This window comes from Pseudophryne corroboree, chromosome 1, assembly GCF_028390025.1.
Source record: "Pseudophryne corroboree isolate aPseCor3 chromosome 1, aPseCor3.hap2, whole genome shotgun sequence".
Taxonomy (NCBI): Eukaryota; Metazoa; Chordata; class Amphibia; order Anura; family Myobatrachidae; genus Pseudophryne; species Pseudophryne corroboree.
Window position 1 is genome coordinate 459,311,735 of NC_086444.1, and position 22,674 is coordinate 459,334,408.

Genomic DNA, 22,674 nt, shown 5'->3' on the forward strand with positions numbered 1-22,674 from the left:
CCTGCATCCTGCAGAGCATGCGCAACGGATTTACCTGAGGGGGAAGTTTTGTGTGATGGTCTGTGCACTATGTCTTATACATTTCCCAGTTAGTCCGCAGCTCCTATAATCAATCAGGAGCCAACCTGGGCTGCGTTCTCAAACCTACTGGGTTCTCTAGTTGAACGCTTTATGCCCCCTATGAGACCACCTGTAACATTACAGTCTCTGATGTCCCTATGGTTACTCCGCTTTGGGCAGGAAAATTTTGCCTCACAGATTGTAGCGTATGACTCATTCCTTGGTCAAGCAAAACCCTATTCCAGGTCACTCTCCTGTCTCTGGGTCATCTGAGCGTGCTGCGTCCTCCTCCCTATCCAATAATCTCTGAAGAGAGGGGGATCATGCTGTCCTGTCAGTCCCTATATTAGGTGTTCCTGACAAGGATTTTCCATTGCTAAATTATACCACTGCCCTTGTGGTTACTGGGTAACAAATCCTACAAATCACTGATGATAAGAGGATTCCCCTACTGTGGTTAAGCAAACTGATATGTTCACACGTCAGAGGGTAAATAAAACTCCACAATCTGGCCGTTAAGTGTATTATTATTATTATTATTATTATTATTATCCTTTATTTTTATGGTGCCACAAGGGTTCCGCAGCGCCCAATTACAGAGTACACAAACAAATAATCAAGCAGGAAAACAGCAACTTACAGTTGACAATATAGGACAAGTACAGGGTAAATAAACATAGCTACATCAGCAGATGACACTGGAATAAGTATCAGATGGCAGAAGACTGCTGGAGTTGATGCAGTTGAAGATTATTAAAGTAAGACAAAGGATAAGCACATGAGGGAAGAGGGCCCTGCTCGTGAGAGCTTACAATCTAAAGGGGAGGGTAGACAGACAGGGGTGAGACAGATGGGGTACATAGAGAGCATGGAACAGAGGTTTAGGATGAGATTTGGCTGGGTTTGGTGAAGAAGTGGGTCTTGAGAGCCCGTTTGACACTACCCCATGTCTAATCCAGGAAAGACATTCCCCCTGTCTACAACGGGCATTAGCTCGATATCCTCCCCCTGCAGACTTATATAACAAGTAGGTAATTCACTGCTAGTTAACTCATGTGTCACCCATCAGGTGTCGTCCACTCTGCCTGTCACCACTGTCCCCTCACTGTAGGAATCGACAGATAAGCGTGTGGAGTGATGCCTGAAGTCTATTACTCCCTTACGGGTGTTGTACATAGACCTCGATTGCATCCTCTTAGGGCTGTAAAATAGATTGATGACTGGATCAGGCATTGGAGGAAGAGCCTGCCTGAGGATATATCTGACAATGCCAGACATTCCCTGTCTCACAAACCACCGCCACCTTTTTCTATACCAGGAGGCGTCCCCTAAGGCGGGTGTGTTGGCTGCCAAGGCATTGAATACGTCTGTCCTGGCTCGCCGTATTCTGTGGTTGAGGTCATGGAAGGTGGACCTGGACTTCAAAAGTCCTTGGAGTTATTCCCCTTTACTGGGGACATCTTATTTGGGGGAGACGTAATAAAAAAATTGGATCTGAATCGGCGGCTACTATGACTGCCTTTCTCCCAAATACTACTCCTTCTGCAGAAGACAAAAGGTACCGCTTTTCCTTGCTCCGGCCTTAAGGGAAAGCGAAGGTCAGGCATACCCGAAATTATCTCATGCTCCCAACAACCACTAAGCCCAAGGACTAACAATCCTGGGCAGCTCGTCATCCTGCTTCTCATGACAAGCCTGCTGCATGACGGGACAGGCCTCTCCCTGGGGGATCCCATGGTGGGGGGGCCAACTTCTACGATTCATCCAGGTGTGGTTAATGACCACTTCAGACGCATGGATTCGAGTAGTTGTCTCTCACGGGTACGCAGTCTCTATCAAGAGACGTCCCCCTCGCCAGTTCTGAACAACCGTTATCCCTTCGGATCCGTTAAAAGGCGCAAGCTCTACAGATGATTGTGCGTTCCCTCCTGGATACAGGAGTGATAGTGTCAGTACCTCTGTCCCAGAGAGGCAGAGGATACTACTCGACCCTGTTTCTACCGAAACCTGATGGGTCTTTCCGGCCTATTTTCAATCTCAAATCACTAAACAAATTTGTGAGAGTGTCCAAGTTCCGTATGGAAACACTGCGCTCAATTGTACTGGCCATGGAACCCGGAGACTATATGGTATCCCTGGTTTTACAAGATGCTTACCTGCATATGCCTATTGCCATATCTCATCGGCTATATCTGCGGTTTGCTATTGGCAACCTTCACTATCAATTACAGGCTCTGCCGTTTGGACTGGCCACGGGCCCTCGGATCTTCACCAAGGTTATGGCCGTGATGACGGCTCATCTCCGTCGCCAGGGAGTCAGGATCCTGTCGTATCTAGAATACTTGCTGATTCTGGCAAACTCCCAAGATGTCCTCCACCGTCATCTGCAACTGACAGTATGCTTCCTACAAGCCCACGTGTGGCTCGTCAACTGGAAGAAGTCGTCGCTGGTCCCTGCTCGGAGCATGGTGCACCTGGGGGCACTGCTGGACACACACAGCCAAAGACTATTTCTGTCTCCATAGAAAGTCCTGAAACATCAGGACAGGACCAGATTCTTCCTCTCTCGCCCAAGAGTATCGATACACTCGGCTATGCAAGTACTAGGCCTCCTGGTGTCAGCTTTCGACATGGTAGAGTACGCTCAATTTCATACCCGCCCCCTACAGAGGTTAATCCTTTCCAAGTGGGATGGCCTGCCTCATCGGATCAGGTCTCAAATGATCTCCTTGACTCCGGAGGTTCGTCTGTCACTGAGCTGGTGGCTACAGGACCAGCAGTTGAGCAGGGGCCGTCCCTTCTGGATCCCCAACTGGGTCCTACTGACTACGGACGCCAGTCTGAGGGGTTGGGGCGTGGTGCTGGAGCAACACTCTCTCCAGGATCGGTGGACCAAGGAGGAATCTCTCCTCCTGATAAACATTCTGGAATTGCGGGCAGTGTTCAATGCTTTGACTCTGATACAGAACAGGCCTGTTCAAGTACAATCAGACAACGCCACCACGGTGGCATACATAAACCATCAAGGCAGCACTCGAAGCCGCATGGCAATGTTGGAAGTGTCAAAAATCCTTTGTTGGGCGGAACGCCATCTGCCACCAATATTGGCAGTGTTCATTCTGGGAGTCCTCAACTGGGAAGCAGATTTCCTCAGTCGTCAGGACATACACACCAGAGAGCGGAGTCTTCATCAGGAAGTCTTTAAACTCCTAGTGGACAAGTGGGGTCTACCAGATGTAGATCTGATGGCATCACGACACAATCACAAAGTTCCGGTCTTCAGATCAAGAACAAGGGATCCTCAAGCAGCGTTCTTAGACACACTGGCAATTCCATGGAACTTTTGGCTGCCCTACATGTTCCCTCCAGTGTCATTTCTGCCCAGGGTACTACGGAAGTTCAAGCAAGAAGGAGGAATGCTACTTCTAGTCGCTCCAGTGTGGCCCAGACGGCATTGGTTCTCAGATCTACAGGGTCTATCGATATAGCGTTCTCTTCTACTTCCTCAACGCCCAGACCTCCTCGTTCAGGGCCCTTGTGTCTACCCAGACTTGGACAGACCGGCCTTGACAGCGTGGCTCTTGAAGCTTCACTCCTGAGGGCTAAAGGATTCTCCGAGGCGGTTATTCAAACTATGCTAAAGGCCGCAAACCGGCTTCTGCACAGATTTATTATAGGGTCTGGAATTCTTACTCCATCTGGTGTGCTGCTAAGAATTATGTTGCTTCCAAGTTTAGTACTTCCAGACTTTTTTTTGTTTAGTTTTTTTTTGCAACAAGGCCTGGATTTTGACGTCGTCTGGCCTCCCTCATGGTTCACATATCTACATTGTCGGTGTGGTTTCAGATAAAAATTGCGTCTATACCTGACGTTCATACATTCACTCAGGGCGTACTGTGTATTCAGCATTCCTATGTCCCTCCTTCTTCCTTCCTATGTCCATGGGATTTGTCTGTTGTCCTGAATGCCCTGCAAGAGTCTCCATTTGAACCTCTTGAGTTTTTGAACCTTAAATGGCTCACAGCCAAGGTCCTGTTTCTGCTGGCGATTGCCTCTGCTAGAAGGGTGTCAGACTTAGGCGCTTTGTCCTGTCATCCACCGTTTTTGATATCTCATCGTGATCTGATTAGTTCTTAGAACGCGACCTGGTTATTTACCTAAGGTGGTGTCATCTTTTCACCTTAATCAGGAGATTGTGGTTCCAGCCTTCATCTCTTCCGACTTGTGCTCCAAAGAACGGTGTTTGGCTGTGGTACGTGCTCTCTCCGTATATACCTGTATGTGGAGAGGACTGCCTCTATCAGGAGGTCTGACAATGCTAAATTCCTTTGTCGTATAAACAACCCTTTATGAAGCTAAGAACACTGTACGCTGTTTACTTAAGAAGTACCGTAATGGTACGCTATCTGCGTAGCGATCGCTCAGCCGTAGGCGAGACGCTCAAGCGTCACGTTCGCTCACGGCCCAGTGATCACAGGACACGTTATTGGTTATGTCTAGGGGAAAGATTCGCTGTAACGTAGCGTACGCTAGAGACCACGAGGAGGTCACCAGCGATGCAGACGCTCACAACACTATACCTTTATGTTAAACCTTATACCGATGAAATACACTGAATACCTTAATGTGAGTACAGGGTGTAAGTGCAACCTTGTGGAACCTGACTATCTACAAAGCTGCATGAGCGTCACCGACGCTCAAATGAACACTTATCACTATAGGAAATACACAGATACTGGTTTAGGTTTCCAAGGCCTATTAACTGTATTATGTCTAATATACTTGTAAAAGGGGATAACAGTACATATGATACACTACAATATAACAGAGACTTCCTAACCACAGAACTAAACAATAAATACAAAAAGACAATACTACACTGACCTAAATGCAATACGATACAATACTATAATACTATAAGGTATTTAAGAGAAAAAGAGGAGAGAGAGAGATAGAGAGAGAGAGAGAGAGATTGGCTCGCAGAAAGACAATGATTATGGAGAGAACTTACGCACAAAGGGTATGATCGCCAGCGCCTCGATATCCAGCTCCCGATTATCAGCAGATAACCGTTGATGAGAGAGTGAGAGCTGGATGTGGTCGGCCTGCCTATTTATGCTCCACACACAATGCAATCTCCTGGTCCTACAATCCCATTGTCCATTGGCCGAAGGAATTCGGCCCTGCATCATAACAAAAGGTCATAGGGTGATTCATACAGGTGGGCTGTGACGATTTCCAACAGCTCAGGTGGGTGGGAAACTGGGTTTCCCGCCGCATACCTGAGTATGTGCAAATCATAGAAATGGACATAAACTTCTTATGTCCATAACTATTCGCACGAGCGATTAATACGCTCCAAACCAACACCGGAATATTGCTAATTAAATACTCTTCCGATGGGTACCAAACACTGCAGTATGATTCCTGTTAAACCCTTCGTACGATGCAAAGAGGGATTCCTCAGCTCTGGGACATTATATTTTAACCAAACTTACAGAAACTATCAAAGGGATCATGATCTATAAACTACATTAATTGTGAACATTTGTAACTAATGAGTCGCACGCTACGATCACATAAACTCTACCGTAAATGCGCATACTGCGCGTGCGAGTGCACGCTATTGCGGGTATGCGCTTCCACGGGAGAGCGTACGCATGCGCAGCACGGACCAGTGTGCGGTGCAAATATGGCAACGTGCATTGAGACATTTTTCTGACTTTGACAGTCCACCCTTTGGCAGTCAATAATAACTGCCACAAAACATTTAAGGAGAAAAATGTAAGTCAGGGGTTAATTGATTTCCATGGTTGGGTAGGGGAGGAGAGAGGAGAAGGTGTGAAGAGGGTATGACCTAGTGAGAAAGCAGGAGCATGTGTGTATGAGTCCATGTTTGGAGGGTCATGTATCATCGTGCCGTACGTGTGGTAGATCAAGCTTCGAGGTATTGCGAAGTATACATTTGAATTCCTTCTTATCCTGTGGTACAGGTCTGTGGATGGGCTGTCAAACTTTACCGAGCTCATTTCGGCTGTAGTTGTAACAAAATGGGGATGCACATTTTAGTTGATGATACATGAATGGGGGAGGTATGTGGTTGCTGATATCTGTGCCTGAATTCCCTATCGTCTATGTGTGTCATTACCTGAGGGTTGTAGAGATGAAGATAGAGAACACTTATGAAAAATGCAATGGTATTCTATGTCAGGGAAATGTACATTCGTCGATTGAGGTCTTGATTGGTGTCGGTTGATTGGAGTCTTCTTCTTTGTGCTTTTGCTCATAAATCGTGAGTAAAGCAAACAACGTCCATGGATTTACAAAAAATGTTGGGCTATCGTGATTTTAAAGTTCCTAGGGAAACTGGGGTACCCATGGCATTGTCCATCAAAATCTTGTATATCAGGTCGACTGCTCTTCTTCTTTCCATCTTTCCGTTGTCGGCCCCTTGGCTCATCAAATCCTTCGTCTACGTGGGTCTTTGTACCTCGGAGGAAAACATAGAAATGGGTGAAAGACGGACCGTATACTCATTACATCATTACGTCATGGTTTCTAGCATTGGGTCATAAATCAAATCCAGGTTAATTACAGTTTCCTCACTCCTCAAGCTCATCACTTTCGTACTTTGTTTACACCTCATCAAAGCCTGCCCGCATCTAAATATCAATCCAAACGATATAACGACACCCAAAATACACAGTAGAAACTTTCCAACATCCATTATGACTCCTTGAGCCCACTCTCCCAAACCGGAGAACCAATTTCGCGGGTTCAACCATGACACCCAACCAGTCAGCTCATTACCTACAGCAGCAAGGGTGAGATTGTGTTTTCGACGAAATTCCCACTTTAATTGCAGAATATCATCCATCTTTTGGTCTATGACCTCTACCGGATCCTCGGTGCTATTTGTGATATACGTGCAACACTTTATGCCGTACTGTGTTGCCAATGTAACACAATATCCGCCTGTTACTGCTGTAAGATAATTAAGAACCATCCTATGCTGAACTAGTTCTGTTTTGTAAGCTTGAAGTTCTCTTCCAGTGTATCTAAACGTGTCATCATACATTTCAGTGATATTATCTAACAAATTGGCGAGTGCGGAAATGTATCTATAATTCATCACTCCTCGAGCGGTACGAGTGAAATCTAACGCTACCAGAACCTGAATCCCGGTGGATTCATGGATAAGATCAGAGGCCGGATGCTCTAACCTTTCTGACAGTTGTCTTTTAACTCGGTGTTCGTAATGAGTGTGAGTATAAGGAGCTTGGGCACCACGGTGTATGTCCTTCATTTTGTCATGTGTAACAGTCATCACTTCAGGCAATACTTTTCCAATATAACACAATCCTTCAGAGTTTGGGGCAAGCCACTTGTACGCCTTTCTCCCGCATATGAAATATGCATCATCGGGGAGAACATATGGGACGGAGAAGGACATGACCATGTTACAAACCTTCCAGGTGAAATCTCCTGACCCTAATTCTTCCATCTGCCTAATGCACGTATCGGTTTGTACGATATGTGCACAGTATCCTGGTGATACCTCTCCAACTTTAGTAATCCTATTTCCTAAGGTATATCGATACCGGAAAGATTTTCCTCTACTGGCTATGTGGCGTACGAGCTCTGTATCTGTAGGCATTCTATCTGCTCTGTGTGAAAAGGTCATGGTAAGGTTGCTCCATGACACTTCCCAATTTCCCGGTTTTCTGGGATTGGAGATGTTAAAACATATGAGGGACCTATCCACATGGTATTGGTGGAGCTTCAAACTAGGAGGGCTGGAGATGTTAAACCTCCGGTCCACCGGTCTCCCACCACTTAGCTCAAGTACCTCCCCTAACGTTAAAGGAAATGGTACTAGCCCTGATTTACTGTGACCCTGAGGTACTTGAGAGCATACCCAACAATCTGTTTGGTTTAACACGCTACCCACTAGAGAGTGATAGTCACTCAATGGATGCCGGTCCATATGGATATTAAAACTAGATTGGCATTTCTTTATGCATCCATCTTCAACCAGATTATCACATAGCCTACAGATACAATTTTCCTCAGCTAACAATCCATCACAATTTCTTCTATCGGATCGTTTTCTGATACTCGCCTTTGCTTGTTGGTTTGGTTGATCTTGGAAAACTACGCCTCCATCATCATAATCGGAACCCATTCCAGAACCTCTTTCGACCTCTATGGTACTCTCGCCGGAACAGACTGCTCTGGCCAACATCATGGTTAACATCAAAATCCGGATCACAGTCTCTTGGGGCAAGTCCATCTTTGAGGAGGAAATAGAGAAGAATGAGAAGGGGGAAAAAGAAATTTTAAGGGAGAGGGGATGGGAAGTGGAGAAAAACAATAAAAAGGAGAGGGGAGTCGACAACTGCTTCCGGTCTTCAAGGCTCAGGTGCCGCCTCAGTCCTCCTGGAACAGACACTCCAGTGATACAACCTCTACCGTCTGTTCCTTATCACGGGACTTCTCTGGATCAGCAACCTTCTTGCAGTGGGATGAATGGACCCAAGTCTCTCTCTCAGCAACCTTCAATGCTGTGGTGCTAGTCAATAAGACCTGGTATGGTCCTTCCCATCTATCAATAAGACAACCTGAGCGTAGAAAATTTCGTATCATTACATAATCCCCAGGTTCAATGTCATGACAATTACTATCTGGTAAATCAGGAATCACCAACTTCAGATTATCATTTTGATTCCTCAACTGTTTACTCATGTTAATCAAGTACTTTACAGTTACTTCATTGTTACATTTCAAATCATCCTGAGGGTTAATCATGACATGTGGTTGTCGACCAAACAAGATTTCAAAAGGAGACAGATTAAGAGGGGACCTGGGAGTGGTTCTGATGCTATACAAAACAATGGGTAAAGCTTCTGGCCACGTCAATCCTGTCTCTGCCATTACTTTACTCAATTTATTTTTAATAGTGCTGTTCACTCTTTCGACCTTCGCACTCGCCTGTGGACGGTACGGAGTGTGCAGCTTGCTATCAATTCCCATCAACTTACACATTCCTTGGAAGACATCACCTGTAAAATGGGTACCCCTATCGCTTTCAATGGTTCTAGGGATACCATATCTACATACAAATTCCTGCACAATTTTCTTAGCTGTAAACATAGCGGTATTTGTAGCTGCTGGAAAAGCTTCGACCCAATTTGAGAAAACATCTATACAGACAAGTACATACTTTAAATTTCTACATGGGGGCAATTGAATGAAGTCAATTTGTATTACTTGGAAAGGGCCGCCGGCAGGTGGGATATGGGATGGTTCTGTAGGTATTGCCTTTCCAATATTCTTTCTCAGACAGGTAAGGCATGACATTGCTCTTTTACTAGCATGAGAGGAGAATCCTGGGGCGCACCAGTATGCTCTTACCAATTTGCACATCCCCTCCTTGCCTAGATGAGTCAGCCCGTGAGCTGCTTCAGCCAGACACGGAAGGTATGCCCTGGGGGCCACTGGTTTACCATGTCCATCCGTCCAGAGCCCTGAGGACTCCTGGCCATATCCCTTTGCCTTCCAGACTGCTCTCTCCTGAGTGGAACACAAATTCTGCATTTCACACAACTTTCGTGTGTTGATGGTATTAAATACCATCAGTTGTGTGGTGTCTGTCCGTATGGGGGTAGCAGCTGCAAGCTTTGCAGCTTCGTCTGCTCGGCTGTTACCAAGGGATACTGGGTCTTGGCTATATGTATGTGCTTTACATTTGATAACAGCCACTCTGTCGGGTTCCTGTATCGCTGTTAGAAGCCTTTTTATATGAGCTGCATGCGCTATCGGTGTGCCAGCTGCCGTCATGAAATTTCTGAGCCGCCATAGGGCTCCGAAATCATGGACTACCCCGAACGCGTATCTGGAATCGGTGTAGATATTGGCTGACTTTCCCTTAGCCAATTCACATGCTCTGGTTAGGGCGACCAGTTCAGCAACCTGGGCTGAGTGAGGTGGGCCTAGTGGTTCCGCTTCTATGGTGTCTTGGTCATCTACGACTGCGTATCCAGTACACAAGTCTCCCGAGTCTGACTGTCTGTGACAACTACCGTCCGTGTAGAACGTGAGTTCTGCATCTTCTAGTGGATTGTCACTGATGTCAGGCCTTGCGGTAAAATTTTGGGTCAAATATTCCATACAATCATGTGCATCTTCCTTTGCATTAAATCCTCCTTCCCCATCACTCTCACCTCCCACCCTTTGTGCCTGTCCAGGCACACCTGGGAGAAATGTTGCAGGGTTTAATGCACTGCATCTCCTTATGGTGATGTTTACGGGGGCCATTAATGCCAATTCCCATCTCGTAAACCTTGCTGATGAGACGTGTCTGGTTTGGGCAGAATTCAATAAGGCAGATACCGCATGCGGTGTATGGATTGTGAGGTTGTGGCCTAGCACGACATCTTCGCTTTTTGTCACTAGCAATGCTATCGCCGCAACGCTACGCAAGCATGTGGGGAGGGATCGCGCTACCGTGTCTAGCTGAGCGCTGTAGTATGCAATTGGCCTGCTGGCATCACCGTGTTTTTGTGTTAGTACACCTGCTGCGCACCCTGCACTTTCTGTTCCGTATAGTTCAAAGGGTTTCCCATAGTCTGGCATACCTAGTGCTGGTGCCTGCGTTAGGCACTGTTTGAGTCTCTCAAATGCTGTTTCAGATTCGTCTGTATGCGAAATCCGATCAGGTTTGTTTGAGGAGACCATTTCCTGCAAAGGTAGTGCCAATATGGAAAACCCTGGGATCCAATTACGGCAATACCCACACATTCCTAAAAACGTCCTGATCTGTTGCTGGGTTTGTGGCAGTGTCATGTCTCTAATGGCTTGGATTCTATCAGCGGTCAGGTGTCTCAGTCCTTGTGTTAGACAGTGTCCCAAATATTTTACCTTAGTCTGGCATAATTGCAACTTGTCTTTGGAAACCTTGTGACCTGTGTCTGAAAGATGAAACAGGAGCTGTTTCGTATCCTTCAGGGATGCCTCCAGTGAATCTGAACACAGTAATAAATCGTCCACATACTGTATCAATACTGATCCACTGTCTGGTTGGAAAGACTGTAAACAATCATGCAAAGCCTGAGAAAATATACTTGGACTATCTATGAAACCTTGGGGTAACCGAGTCCACGTGTATTGGACTCCTCTGTATGTGAATGCAAACAAATATTGGCTGTCAGGGTGCAGAGGTACCGAAAAGAAAGCGGAGCAGAGGTCAATAACAGTGAAAAATTTGGCAGTGGGAGGAATTTGCATTAGGATGACAGCTGGATTAGGCACTACGGGGAACTGACTCTCAACTATTTTGTTAATCCCCCTTAGATCCTGCACTAGCCTGTAACCCCTCCCCCCACTCTTTTTAACAGGGAAGATGGGACTATTTGCGGTGCTGGACGTTCTTACTAGAATGCCCTGTTGTAGCAAGCGCTCTATTACGGGAAAAACTCCTAACTCCACCTCTGGCTTCAGAGGATACTGTGGGATTTTTGGAGCTATCCTACCTTCTTTTACTTGTACTACTACTGGAGCTACGTTTGCCATTAATCCAGTGTCCTGTCCATCTTTTGTCCAAAGTGACTCTGGTATCTGAGATGTCATCTCTTCTACCTGGGATGGGTTCCTATTTGTCATAATGGTGTGTGACATTAATTTTGATGGGGAGTCTAACATGTCTCGTACTTCCTGAGCGTGATTCTCAGGGATGTCCAAGAATACACCTTCAGGAGTACAATAAATGACGCAACCCATTTTACATAGTAAGTCTCTTCCCAGGAGATTAGTTGGTGCAGATGCAGCCAGCAAAAAGGAATGCTTGGTATGCAAAGGCCCTATTGTAATCTCGGCTGGTTTGCTAACAGGGTAGTGCTGGACTACTCCTGTTACTCCCATGGCTGGAATTGTCCTACCAGTGGTTCTCATGCCCACTGTCGAATTTATCACTGACTTGGCCGCCCCTGTGTCTACAAGAAAGTTTAAAGTTTTACCAGCTACATTGATTGCAATTTCTGGTTCGTTTCCAAGACTAGCAATCAACTTAACTGGCTGCAGATTACAGGTATGGCCACACCCCTATTGGGTATGCTGACCTCCCTGAATCCCGCTGGCAGCAACTACTTGTGAGGGAGTTAGCTGGGAGCTACCAGAGGCATGCCAGTCTCTGTTTGGGGGATATCTTTTTGTTTCCCCTGTATGTGGCTCAAAACTCCGCCTCTGTGGACCCTGCTCCCAATGTCGTGTGTTGTGTTGTTGTCTAGGGGGTTGAAAAGACCTTTGTACATTCTTTGTTCTACATTCTCGTGCAAAGTGTCCCGGTCTGTTACAAGAAAAACATGTTATTACACTTGCCTTACCCACAGGATTCGGTGGTACATATGCAGGCTGCCTTGTGGTCAGCGCCTGTATACTTACGGACATCAACTTATCACTTTGCGACTCCCTGTGCCTAGTGATATTTCTGTCGTGATCAATAGCAGCCTCTCTCAAGGTGGACACTGACAGACCTCGCCAACATGGCTGCGTGGTCTGTACCCTAGCTTTTAATGTTTCTTTCAAACCATCCATCAGTACAGATACTGCTACTTCTCGATGGTTTGGGTTGGTCTTAATGTCTTCTATACCAGTGTACTTTGCCATTTCTAATAGTGCCCGGTGAAAATATTCTGTTGCCGTTTCGGACTCCTTTTGCTTAATGGAAAATATTTTATTCCATTTAACAACGGCAGGGAAATACTCCTTTAGCTGTAAATTTATCCTTTTTACATTATCCTTGTTGTACACGTCTGTAAGCGGTACATCTTTATCCAATGCACAATCAGCTAAAAACTGAGTTGCATCGACATTGGAAGGTAAACAAGCTCTTAGCAGTATCTGCCAATCCTTGTTGTTGGGTTCTACCGTGTTACCTAAATCCCTGATGTATTTTTGGCTAGCAACTAAATCCTTCCTGGGGTCAGGAAATTCGGACACTATTGTTCTTAATTCCATTCTGGAAAATGGAGTGTACATGGCAATGTTCCTTATGGGAGTGGCTCCAGAGATATCTGTTTTTCCATTGGGGACTGCTATTACCCTTACAGGAGCAATTCTAACAGCCTCTTCCTGTGTAGATTCTACAGCTTGTTGTGGTACAATTGTTTCAGTGTAGTGCATGGTGCCGTACTTACCCGTTGACACGACCTCACCTATCCCTCCGCTAGGGGCTTTCACTAATCTCGTGGGTGTCGCTGTGCCTACTGTGGTCTCTGCTATGGTGGCTGCAAGAGAGAGAGCTGAAATTGTTGTTGAATCGTCTTCTTGATCACACTCCTGAGGAAGGTTCAAAACAGGGTACATCTTGCACGGGTTAATACTTGCATGAGTTATTTGGTTAACATCATTAACATTTACAGTGTTACTAAGAGTTTGTGTTTTACAACCCAGTGCGTTTCTCTCCGCAATCAACTTCTCTCCTGCAATGTATGGTGGGGGAGGAGCTGTGGCAATCAACTTCCTGACTGCCCCAGATCCTGCCGCCAGAGCCAAACCTCTCTGTATCTCACCTTCCTGGTGCCATAACTGTAAATAATCATGATGCTGAATTCGTCTCTTTGCTGATTTTACGAGACATATCCTCCTCCTTAAATTTTGTAACACTTCTGGACTGAAGCTACCTATTCTTGGGAATTTGTCCCTGTCTTGTACAGTCATTCTCTCCCATTCATCACATAAAGATTCGGTGTGAATTCCATATTTTTCACACATTACATATCGTGCCGACCCAACTGGTCGGTTCACAGAATCAACCTGAACCAGGGTTGATCGCCCCCTACCTGAGCAACTGGCCCCCATAGTCTGCAGGTGTTGCTTAGTCCTCCTTGGATCTCTGTATCAAGGTTTTCAGCAAGCCTTTTCAGACAACCAAATTACTCCACAGTAGGCCGGCGGTGGCGGTTTACCGAGTACCCCACTCACTCGCCCACCTCGACCAATACGACCTGATCACACCGACGTGGTGCTGGCGTACTCGATACAGGGCCCCTATGGAACCTTCAGTTTACTGGAACATATGAGGGTTACCCGCAGGACACTTACTCTTTCCAGTAAAGGTGGGGTTGTTAGATAGTTCCTGAGTGACCAGCGAACTTCCCTTCCAAAAATAAAAAATTACACAAATCACGTCAGAATGTACAAATAGCGTTTGTGACCACTTTACTCTAATGGTATTAGGTCAGATCACTAACTACTGCACACAATTACGTGCGGTCCAATCGTTCAGTACACGAGCACTACTTGTCATGTACTGAAAGATCAATGGAATCGATGTTTCCGGCCGCGATTCCTTCAGCAAGAGCTTATGGCCTATATGGGTTCTGCACCAACACCCCAGGCGTTGTGCCACTGGACTTTTATAGCGGACCTTTTTACCTTATGACCTCCTGGTCTTGTTACCTTATGACCTCCTGGTCTTGTTACCTTACCTTATGGTCCGCTATACTCTAATGCTCAAATATTATTTAACCAGGGATGCCTCCCTGGCCACCGTATATGTCACTTACACGTATGTCCCTTGACGAGTACCCGGCTTTCCTTTTGGTTCCACCTTAAAGTTATATAAACTTTTGTATACAAAACACACTCACTCAACACATGTACACTTTGTTTCTATATCTATTTCTGCGCAGAAATTGTCTTCAGGCCAAGAGTGTTACCAATTAGGAGCAGGATCTGTTAAACTAAATTTCAGATTTTCTAAAAACAGATTTGCGTTATTTACCGCTTCGCGTTATCTACCGCTGTGCGATACTTATCGCCTTGCGCTAATTATCGCTTTGCGCTAATTCAACTTTTTCGTGACTTGAGCTACGTGAGCGTAACCGGACGCTACGTTGCGTAATGTACGCTGCGTGCGTCTGCCTTTTGGATTGCGTACGCTAGTCTTTGTTAGCGACACGTGTACGCAATGCAAAGGATCCACCGTAACACAATATATTTATTTATCAATGTAGGTGATCCCTGATCATCTACCGCAATCCACACTGACTGCCTTGTATCTCAGACAAACCGTGTGTTTGTTCTATACTTTAACTATTACCTTTACTATGAAATAACAGCAAATCTCTTCTTAGCACTTTCTATCAACTATAAAATTTTGGCAAACAGGAATAGTGATATACGAAAAAAATGAAATACACAAGTGAAAAGAAATGCAGGTATGTATGCGTACGCAAGACAAAAGAAAAATAAACAGTTTTAAAAAGACACAAGCGTTTTGTTCTTACTTCCGGTTACCGGGTTCCTTCAGCACTCTTTGTCTAAGCGAAGCAGACGCTTATCCCGTCAGCAACTGCGAGATAACCTCCCACCCTTTTGCTGGGGGATAATGTCTGCTGATCTACCTAGTGCAGATGTGAAAAGGACCGGACGAGCCCGCAATTGACAATTACTATATTCCTTTGTCGTATAAACAACCCTTTATGAAGCTAAGAACACTGTACGCTGTTTACTTAAGAAGTACCGTAATGGTACGCTATCTGCGTAGCGATCGCTCAGCCGTAGGCGAGACGCTCAAGCGTCACGTTCGCTCACGGCCCAGTGATCACAGGACACGTTATTGGTTATGTCTAGGGGAAAGATTCGCTGTAACGTAGCGTACGCTAGAGACCACGAGGAGGTCACCAGCGATGCAGACGCTCACAACACTATACCTTTATGTTAAACCTTATACCGATGAAATACACTGAATACCTTAATGTGAGTACAGGGTGTAAGTGCAACCTTGTGGAACCTGACTATCTACAAAGCTGCATGAGCGTCACCGACGCTCAAATGAACACTTATCACTATAGGAAATACACAGATACTGGTTTAGGTTTCCAAGGCCTATTAACTGTATTATGTCTAATATACTTGTAAAAGGGGATAACAGTACATATGATACACTACAATATAACAGAGACTTCCTAACCACAGAACTAAACAATAAATACAAAAAGACAATACTACACTGACCTAAATGCAATACGATACAATACTATAATACTATAAGGTATTTAAGAGAAAAAGAGGAGAGAGAGAGATAGAGAGAGAGAGAGAGAGATTGGCTCGCAGAAAGACAATGATTATGGAGAGAACTTACGCACAAAGGGTATGATCGCCAGCGCCTCGATATCCAGCTCCCGATTATCAGCAGATAACCGTTGATGAGAGAGTGAGAGCTGGATGTGGTCGGCCTGCCTATTTATGCTCCACACACAATGCAATCTCCTGGTCCTACAATCCCATTGTCCATTGGCCGAAGGAATTCGGCCCTGCATCATAACAAAAGGTCATAGGGTGATTCATACAGGTGGGCTGTGACGATTTCCAACAGCTCAGGTGGGTGGGAAACTGGGTTTCCCGCCGCATACCTGAGTATGTGCAAATCATAGAAATGGACATAAACTTCTTATGTCCATAACTATTCGCACGAGCGATTAATACGCTCCAAACTAACACCGGAATATTGCTAATTAAATACTCTTCCGATGGGTACCAAACACTGCAGTATGATTCCTGTTAAACCCTTCGTACGATGCAAAGAGGGATTCCTCAGCTCTGGGACATTATATTTTAACCAAACTTACAGAAACTATCAAAGGGATCATGATCTATAAACTACATTAATTGTGAACATTTGTAACTAATGAGTCGCACGCTACGATCACATAAACTCTACCGTAAATGCGCATACTGCGCGTGCGAGTGCACGCTATTGCGGGTATGCGCTTCCACGGGAGAGCGTACGCATGCGCAGCACGGACCAGTGTGCGGTGCAAATATGGCAACGTGCATTGAGACATTTTTCTGACTTTGACAGGTCAGATACCCTCTTCGTACTGTTTGGTTTCCACAAAAGTGGCTGGCCTGCGAATAAGCAAACCTGGCCAGATGGATTAGAATGGTGATTGCGCAAGCTTATGCGCAGGCTGGACTCCCAGCTCCTGCTGCTATTAGAGCCCATTCTACTTAGTCTGTTGGACCCTCTTGGGCGGCCCATCGTGGCGTGTCCGCAGAACAATTGTGCAAGGCGGCTTCGTGGTCCTCAGCGAACACGTTTATTAGTTATATGCCTTTGAATCTTCTGCCTCCCAGGATGCTTCCTTTGGATGCCGGGTTCTCATACCTGCTAAGGTGCGTCCCCTCCCTTGAGGAACTGCTTTAGGACATCCCAGATGTATTCCCTGTGGAACACAGTGTTCTCCGCTGCAGAAAAGGAGATTTATGGTAGAATTACCATTGTTAAATCTCTTTCTGCGAGGTACACTGGGTTCCACAGGGCGCCCACCCTGACGCACTTAGCTTCTTTGGGTTTGTATGGCATTAGCCGCTGGTCTCTTCTCCTGTCGTGAGAACGTGGTTCTATGTGACTAACATCTGCCTTCTCTTTTATCTGCTACTGCATTGGACTGGTTAACAAAACTGAGCTCACAGTGCCTGGAGACCCGCAATGCATCCTGGGACAGTCTAAAGCTTTAGCCTGTTGGTGTCTCTGGATCAAGATCCATCTCTACACCCCGATGTATTCCCTGTGGAACCCAGTGTACCTTGCAGAAAGAGATTTAACCATGGTAAGTCTACCATAAATCTCCTTTTTTTGTGCTTATATACAGCTGTGTCCTCTTTCATTCTTGCTGCAGTCACGTCAAGCCATTCAAGTCACACCATGCCGTAGCGGGACTTGATAGCGCAGAGTGTCTTTTTTGCATCTTTTGCTGCAAAAATGCATCTTAGACGCAATGTAATGCATTTGGACACACAAGCAGTTTCTGCTGATTAAAATTATATGCAGGATGCCTATATTATGTGTGTAATTGAGGCTCTATCTGCATCCGAAATAAAAAGTTAGTGTTTTCCAGGAAAACACTGTAGCATAGCATTTTGTATGCAAATACAGTCACAGTCACACACAGAATATAGGCATGCTGCATATCATTTTAATCAGCAGAAACTGCTTGCGCATCCCGTGACATTACTTTGCATCTAAGACACATTTTCAAAGACAAACACGCACAAAAGACGCTCAGTGCTACTGAGTCAAACTGCACCCACGCGTTATGTGTAACGTGACTTGTAGCACATGGGGAAAATTTGTAAGGGAGCACATCTATATGTACACTGCTGATATATGCATACTGGGTGAATTGGCACATACATAGAGCAATTGGTGAATTTTTGAGAGATATCTGTGTTCGTGTACTGTCTACTAGCATTCTTTCGCTGCATATACTTTTCTATCTGTGTATGGGAGATGGTGAATATCGAGATAGACGTATTATTCTGGACACTGCATTAACTGCTCATCTCCACGTATACATCTGTGTACTGCTAATATACACATACTGTGTGAATTCATACACGTATAAAGCAATTGGTGACTCATTGAAACATATCTATATCTCAATATTATAATCTAGCATGTTTTCTCTATATATACTGTCTCATCCATGTTCTGCAATGCTTATTTAAAGTAACAGGGCCCATTCTATGGACAGCATAAGTATATCACTTTATCTGTCTTTTCCACTTACTCTAGAGTCTAAATAATTTCTTCTTAACCTGCATCATCCCTCAATTATTAATTATACACTCTCTCATCCACAAACTCAAGCAATATCTGGCCATATGCTTACTTCTCATCTACAGCCATTCCACACTGGATATTCCCAATCTCATCTGATCTTGGAAGCCAAGCAGTGTTTGTCTTGGTTAGTACCTGGACAAGAGACCCCCTGGGAATATCAAGTGCTGTAGTTAATGAAGCAATAGAATTACTGCCCTTTCATTGGACAGCAAAAGTGTATTACAGCTTTTTTTTCTACATTAGACAAATTTACTTTACCACACTCTCATTGCTCATTCGATGTTCCACAGATGAGCAAAAGCAGAAGTTGTGAGACAATAACTCTCTTTTCTGATTATCTATTACTTTGAGAATCTATAATCCTTATAACGATTTATATGGCTACAATTTATTACCACTGCTTAGGAAATTGATAAAAACACAGTTTGTGATATGTCGTAAAACTGGATAAAATAATTTATTACATGACTACTCGGTAGAATTATACTCCATGTGATTGGAGAAAGACAGCCATCTGTTTTCCTCTGACACCTGGATACAACTTTTCCATTAAGATTATTTTGAATAAGAGCAAAACAGGATATATTTTCGCTCTCAATATTGCCTTAACCTTCTACCAAAATTCCTCTACGACTTATGTAACTAACAACTAAATCTTGAACATAATAATGGAAATACAATATGATCTCACTAAAGTGAGACCAGATATGAGAGGAAACTTTTGGATTAATTTAATAACTTTTTAATTTGTATGTGTATACTGATATGGTCTTGACTCTTTTTTAAGGAAATGCTAATAAAAGTTACGTTTTAACAGTTATTCTGAATATAATATGAATATAAAAGTGTGCCCCAGATAGACTAACAGTCTGCTTGCTCTTTGCAAATCCCTTTGAATCTAGTGTGTTCCACTACAAGAAAACTTTATAAAATAGTTGTCTCTCAATTAGGTGGAGCTCAAAACAGTACCCAGGCATTATTCAACTATTAGTTTAAATATAATATAAACTGTTGGTTTAAATTTAATATACACAATCTATACTTCCCAACATGACCCATTCCAGGAGGGACAAAATGCTTTCTACCTGGACTTCCCTCTTATTTTATAAATGCAATCACCTCTGTTGAAATACCTTTCTTATCACTTAAATAGTTCAACACAGGTGACGCCAATCATATATTAAGAGGGAAGTCCTGGTAGAGATAATTTTGTCCCTCCTGGAATGAGTCTTGCTGGGAGGTATGCACATTCTAATAAACAACCCCCCTTCTCCCAGACCCCCCTGTGTTAAGGGCCTCCCCCCCAAAAAGTAAATAAAAATAAAGTGTAATCTGGCCCTGGTCATACAGACTAGACACAGATAATTGTGTTATTACCTTATGGGACAGAAGTTAATGGATATTAAGCAGAGTTGATGGGCTCTAGCACGTTCTATTACTATAGGTTCTGGGAAATGTTTCATAAATATTCCTTAATTTATGTGTTTCTTGCACGTGTGTATACATTTACATATGTGTATTAATATAAATGGTCTCTTATTTTTTATTTTGTTAGTTGAATGGAAAGCTAGTAAATAATTGACAAAAGCAATACTATGTTGAGTTTTAATAATTGTCTTGGCTGTCAATTACAATAACGACTATTTAATTCATGAGAATTAACATCTTGCTCAGATGCGTTGCTTTTAATAAAAACATATGATAAAAAATAAACATTGTTTTTGCAACTACTCTTTTCGTACCAGATATGATAATTTTTGTTAATGATCCAATGTGTTTTTGTGATCACCACCTGGAATTTCTCGATGAAATATGCTCAGCGCTTATTTTTTTTTTTTCTTGCTTGTCTCAAAAAAACTATTTGTATAAAGGCCATAAATTTCTTTTTACTTCTATCAAATTCATCTTATCATATAACTGAGTGCAATGATGTTAGTTTGGACAGATTCCGTTTAGTCCTGTTCTTGTGTACTATATGTTTATATGCACATATCTGGGGTCATAGGATGTACTTTACTATTGTTAAATTTATTACATTACATTTAAAACATGTAAGTATTCTAGAAAACATATGATTCACAATACTACACAAATATATGGGGGGGGGGGGACAGTGTTGGACTAGGGCATAAAGAGCCCCCCTGGGGAATGCAGTGGTAGGGCCCATGCTTGGAGACTTGGCTAACTATTAGCGAGTGCATGATCTGGTCCCCTTGATAAAATATATGTGTATATATATATATATATAGTAAATACTGCTAGTGCATGCATGATAATGTACCATACCTCCCAACATGACCCTCTCCAGGAGGGACACAATGCTCTGCTTCTGGACTTTTTTCTTAATGTATGATTGCCAGCACCTGTGTTGAACAGGTTAATAGATAAGAAAGGTGTTTCAGCACAGGTGATGGCAATCATAAATTAATAGGGAAGTCCAGGAGCAGAGCATTCTGTCCCTCCTGGAGAGGGTCATGTTGGGAGGTATGATGTACTAGTGTAATACAAGCAATGCACTGTAGAAAATACACTATAGTCCTGTGCAGTATATTGTAGCATATGTATAAATGAACCTGATCCATAGAGAAAGGGCTGGATCAGGCAGCAGGGCCCACCGAGGGGTTTCCCCTGGACCACTGTGGACCAGTCCGGCGGGGGATTGGTGGCAAGTAAAGGTGCTTTTTCCATCTGTCTGGGACAGATACTCTTTGCTTGTACTGTATATCTTTTTCCTCCAACATGTCATTAGTTTACCTCTATGGAGCACAGAGAATGCAGTGGAAAATGCTATGGATTGCAGTGCTGTACAACACATATTGAGGTGCAGGCCTAATTTCCATTGTCTCATATCCATTGTCTGTGCCTACTTTCCATTCTCAGGAGACGCCTACACAGATCAGAAGTGCGCCTACATTTGCAGAAAAGCGTTTAATAATGTGCCCTGCAGAAAGTGTCAAATTCACAGAAAAAGGTCAAACTCCTACTACTTTAGAACAACCATTTTTAAGTAAAACATTTTAGATTTTCTTCTAAAATATTGGCCTAATTTATGGCTTAAATGATCGTGTCACTGAGGGGACAACAGGCCTGATATTTTGTATAATGTGCACTTTTGTGTAGAAAATGATCTTGCACTTCTACACTGAAGTGTAACTGAAAGGCACAAAATAGAACAGGATGAAGCCCTAACTCCAGCTGGTGAAAAAAGCAGGTCCTTTTGTGGGATTTAAATGTCTGTAGCTTTTTGTACAACAAGGATCATCTCTACAATTGTACAGGTACCTTTCCATTTGCTTCAGAAATACACTTTCTCCTCATTTTATTTCTATAATCTTGCTTTGCATAATGAAATCTTGTTTTTGCATCGCTCCATGAAGCTAGTCCCCCCATGTAGCTATTTTGTACTTAGAAAGCTATGCAAACCCCTCTTACCCGCAAGTGCAGACTTTTGCTCCTCTGTGTATCATGAACACTGGTAGAAATCTAGGAACATGTGCCCAAATTGAGATGCACAGCACTATAAAGTTAGCAAATGATGCTTACCTGATCATTTCATTTCTTTGAAGTACTCCATGGCAGCACAGAATACTGTATATAGGCACTTTGCAGCATGCTCCATTCTCTAAAGGATGCAACCAGATATTTAAATATGTAAATACTGTTTCTATATTAGATGATTTGGTTTTTAAATGTAGCTGTGTCTCTATTGGTACATGGAGAATGTGTTTAATCTCCTCTCAAAAATACTTTTTTGTTACTGAGATTGATGGAACTTTGCTCATTCACACATTTGCAATCACTAAGCTCTTGTTATATTACTGAGTTCTGTTGATACAAACCACATTCTGGCAGATAGATTGAAAATAATGCCAACTCAGTGACTGATTTCACAACCCATTTATTTGTTTCATGTTATTGATCACACAGTACAGTTTGGATTCGAGACTCCTTTTACTACTATGGGTAGTATTTTTATCATTATGTTG

General features: G+C 43.7%; 1 protein-coding gene and 1 pseudogene across 3 annotated transcripts in view; both read left to right on the forward strand.

Moving 5' to 3' along the window:
• Window positions 1-22,674, forward strand: part of AUH (AU RNA binding methylglutaconyl-CoA hydratase) — a 625,046-nt gene that overhangs the window by 381,229 nt on the left and 221,143 nt on the right. The window lies entirely within an intron of this gene.
• LOC134945776 (5S ribosomal RNA) lies at window positions 18,743-18,861 on the forward strand (annotated as a pseudogene).